The 4719-nt window shown below is 44.8% G+C and overlaps 1 pseudogene; it reads right to left on the reverse strand.

Annotated features, from left to right (window-relative positions):
• Window positions 1-3669: 3669 nt before the first annotated feature.
• Window positions 3670-4089, reverse strand: LOC118881664 (annotated as a pseudogene).
• Between the last annotated feature and the right edge of the window lie 630 nt (window positions 4090-4719).

The raw sequence follows: 4719 nt of genomic DNA on the forward strand, positions 1-4719 counted from the left end.
GAGATGGAGATCCTGCTACCTTCTTTCTCTTGAGAGCAAAGCCAGAAAAGTTTGGGAGAAGAAACACGGCAGAGAGGATTTGTAAGGCTGAGCATGGAGAGTCATTTGATAGCAAACCCACTTGTTTGAAGGAGGTGAGGGAGTGACCCATGCAAAGATCTGGGGGAAAAATACTCCAATCAGAGGGAAGAGCCGATGTGCTGGTCTTGAAGAACTGCAAGGAGGCCAATGTGGCTGGAGTGGTGGGAGCAAGGGCTCAAAGAGAAGGAGATGAGCTCAGAGAGGCAAGGGTGGAGGCTGGGATGACAGATCACTCAGGGCCTGGTAGGTTATGGAAAGACTGGCTTGGACTCCCAGCGAGGTGAGGAGACTTTGTAAGCTTTTGAGCAGAGGAATAATATATGCCTTGTGTTTTGAAAGGCTCCCTCTGGCTACGATGTTGAAAACTGACTTTGTGTTGTTGGGGGGAAATAGAGAAGCAGTGGGGCACAGACAAGGTCTAAGGCTCCATTCCAGGTGGGACAATGGTGGTTTCCACAATTTTGGTAACAGTGGAGTTGGTGAGGAGGGATCATATTTTTGGACATATTTGAAGGCAGAGCCATAGGATTTCCTTATGACTTTCAGTCTGAGTGACTGGAAGTGTTACTGACCAGGGTTTTTGGCCTTCCGCAATCAACTGAAATTGAGAAGACGCCAGTGAGGAACTTCAGGCAAGTCTGTATTGGGGTTCCTGAAGCTGTAGGAGGGGGCGAAAACAAGTAACAGGTTTCCTTGCTCGCTCCCCGAGAGGGGCGGGGATGAGCCAGCTCCTTATATGGGGCGAGGGTGGGGGTGTGTCCAGGGGTCGGGCTGGAGGCGTGGCTTAGGTGGTCTGCCCACCCCTTAGGTGGTGTTGAGTGCAGGGGGCATGCGCAGTACCCTGTTTTAGCTCCCTTTTCTTCAGAAGTGGCAGTTGGGTTTGTTTTTTTTTTTTTTTGGTCTTTTTTTCTCTTTTGTCCAGAATTTGCCCCAACTGCACATGCATGCAGTTATAGTCTCTTACAGTTTCTTTGTATTTTGTTGCTCGAGGAGACATTTGTCCAGGTGCAAGCATTACAGCACTGCAGCAAAGAGTCCCAGGCCCCAGCCTGTCTCACAAGGACACTACTGCCACTGATTGAAAGTGGGGGAATAGCGCCGCCATGGTGCCCCCAGCCACCTGGCACTACCACGTGGGCCACACAGGCAAAGGCTTGAACCACAGCTCGTCTGAGCTTCAGCAGAACGTCTGTGATCTTCCTGGAACAGAGGATGAGGAGCTGCTCTGGGGCCACCTCCTGCTCCCCTCCTACGTCCCTTAGGAGGCTCTCAGGAGTCGTGACTCATGTCCCAGGTTCTGACTCTGTATGAGGCTTCCTGCCTCACCCACCGCCCCCTGCCCCCCAACAGAGCTCCAGATTAAAACTGCTTTGTCTCTTAGTCTAGGATATAGCCTTCCTTTTTTTGGTATCGTCCTTTTTGATGTGTAGGACGACCATGGAAGGATTGGTTTTGCTGTCTATGTAAGTAATAAACCGTATGAACCTAACAGTGGCTCATTGTAACTTTGCCGGTGGAATCAGTTGTGCCTTGGCCTAGCCTTGTCTCATGTGCTTGAGGCTGAGATGGGCCCAGATGTGGGGAGCATGATTGGGAGTGATCAGGAGTTCAGGTCTAGACATACTTGGTTTGCGGAGCTTGTCAGACATGGGGCGAGCCATCGGCTATCCGAGTCTGGAGCTCAGGAGAGGTCTGGGATGGAGACAGAAACCGAGGATCATCGACATATAGGTGATGTTTACAGCCTTGAGCCCACCTAAGGACAGGAGTAGATAAAAAAAGAGGCCCAAGGACTGAGCTCTGGAATCCTCCTTACCAGGTTGGGGAGAAAAGGAGGGATTGGCCAAAGAACCTGGAAGGAGGGATGGAGGTGAAGGAGAAACAGGTGAGTGAGGGTCCTTGGAAGCCAATATACAAATTAATCCTGGGAAGGAGTGGGCAAATGTGAAAAGCTGCTGCGGAATCCCTTAAGATGAAGATTGCAAACCAATTCTTGGAGTTAACCACTTATCCTTGGTGACAGTGATGAAAAAAGTTTTGGTGAAGTGGAGGCTGGGGTGGGGCAAAGGCTGGAATGGAATGGGTTCAAGGGAGAGTGGGAAGGGCAGACCTGGGCACAGCAAATACAGACAACTGTTCTGGAATCTGCTTTGCAAAACGGACGCCAAAAAATGGGGCAGTGGTTGGTAGGGGAAGTGGGATCAGATAAAGTTTGTTTGCTTTTTCATTAAAAGAAATATATTAATTCCGGTGGGAATATCAGATTTTTGTATATACACCAGTATTGGTTTTATGTATTTGGTTTTATGTATTTATTCCAGAACCAACACCTTACCTTTGCTTATCTGACTTTAAGGTAGTGCTGTGATATGGCATGTCTGGCTATGGAGTGGAGTTATGTAATAAGCTATGCTTCATAGTTTTCTAGGCTATTCTTGTGTGTTTTCTCCTCCAGGTGATTTTTAGAATCAGCTTGTCAAATTCGATAATAATCTTGTTGGGTGAGGTTACACTGAATTACTGAGTAATCTGACGGAGAACTGATACCTTTATAATGTTAAGCCTTGTCACCCATGAATATGGCATCGCTCTCTATTCTTTTATGTCTTTCAGGAAAGAGTAATAGCTTAAAAAATAAATAGTTCATACATATTTCATGCTAGATTTATGCTTACGTGTTTTATAGCTTTTTGGTGCTACGAATGGTGTTTTTCCTATTATATTTTCTAATCAGAAAATTAGTCTTAGCTGAACAAGAAATGGATTAGATTTTTATATGTTGATCTTGCTGAATAAGATTAGTTCTAACAAGTTATCACTTAATGGTCTTGGGTTTTCATACTTTCTGCAAATGATGACTTTTTTGCCCATTGAATCTGCCTCAAGTAGGAAATAGGGTTATGATTGGATGTTCCTGCTGCCCATCATTTTTGCCCTTGGGGTGGAAACAAAAGTTTCTTCTCTTTGAAGTGGTTTTCCACAGAGTTGGGCTCTGGGTTCTGGATACCCTAATTTACTCAGACTCAGAAAGAAAATAATTGCACCGGGGTGATACGTAATACTGGAATCTTGCATTATACTGACTTGGGTAGAAAACAGATGGGCAGTAAAAAAAAATTTGACAAATATAGGAAAGTAAAATTTCCTTCTAAAAACTTATTTTAAACTCTTTTCAGTGAATGGAACTGGAAAATTATTTGTTCATATGGACAAAAATGAAACTGGATTCCCTGTTTCACACTGCACACAAAAAATTCAACAGTACACAAAGTAAGAAGTTAAATAACTGAAGTAAAAGAAGTATTTGAGAAGAATATATAGATGAAAAAAAATTTTCTAACTCTGGAGATTTATTAAACAAGTTACAGAAAAGGCTAATAATAAATTTGGCCACATGAAACAAAAGAACTTCTGCACAAGAAAGATGATAATTAGAATTAATAATAGCATCTAACTCATAGTTTGAGCCTGAGTATCAGAAGAGATTATGTCTGTGAAAGGGACCTGTAAATCACTAAGCAAATGGTGGGGTTTTTTAAAAGTATAATTTCCATTTTATTGTCTTTCCAGGGGACCGTATTTCTTTAGTCTTTAAGGACTTAGCTCCTTACATGGGCTTTGGTGGAGGTCCTGGGGCAGCACCAGCAGGTCTAAATCGGGGTGGAGGTGTTCGGTCCTTCCGGGCTTCCCGAGAACGATTCCTGACTACCTTGCTGTGAATGGCACAACTCACGCAGTAATGCGGTTTCACATACAGCTTGGGAAGCACATAGGACAGTTCGCGCCAGGAGCTCACTCACCGTCGAAAACACTCGCTTTGGAAATGTCCCTGACGGCTGCGGCCTCTACGATGCTCCAAATGACGAACTTCTTAATGGCCTCATCCTCGGGCACGCATCGGTCACAGCTGGTGCAGCGAATAGGCTGCACGTGGCCGCGCCCCTTTTAGGCACGACCATTATTCCTTCTTTTCCTGGTCGTCTTGGAAGCGAGGAGGCGAGAGAGCATGGTGGTTGTTTTTAACCTGACCCAGCAAAGCGCCTTATGCTCTATTTAGATTGATTTGATGTTAGGAACACTGGTTCACTCAAATTATTTCAAGTTTTGAAGATTTTGTAGTTAAGATTCCATGATAGGCATCATAAACGGATGGGTTCTTGACACCTTGGCTCCTACAAGCTTCATGCAACCTGCTCCTGCAAAGCTTGCCGTGGGATAGCAGTTAGTGAGCGGTTGGTAGCTGCTACAGTGCTAAGAGCTGAAATACACTGAAATTAACCACAGGTCTTTTTTTTTTGGTGCATTATAGACTCAGAGCTCCTAAATGGTTACATCAGAGAGATTCTTCTGGTACAATTGCTATCTAGTTGGGGAGGAAGGATTCTTGGTGCTTGCTACCCTGCCCTCTTTCCAGAATTCTCTCTCTGAGGGAGGGGTGGGGGGGATCTCTCTTACGAACCAGGCACTCTTCTGTGCACTGGAAATAGAGTGATGAGCAAGACAGACAAGAATCTCTGCTCTCTGGAGCTTATAGACTCTAGCTGGGGAGTCAGACAATAGATAAACTACATAAATATGTAATATAATTTCATGTAATAATGAGTGCTATGAAAAAATATCTGAGTATCTGTAGCAGAC

This window comes from Balaenoptera musculus, chromosome 15, assembly GCF_009873245.2.
Source record: "Balaenoptera musculus isolate JJ_BM4_2016_0621 chromosome 15, mBalMus1.pri.v3, whole genome shotgun sequence".
Taxonomy (NCBI): Eukaryota; Metazoa; Chordata; class Mammalia; order Artiodactyla; family Balaenopteridae; genus Balaenoptera; species Balaenoptera musculus.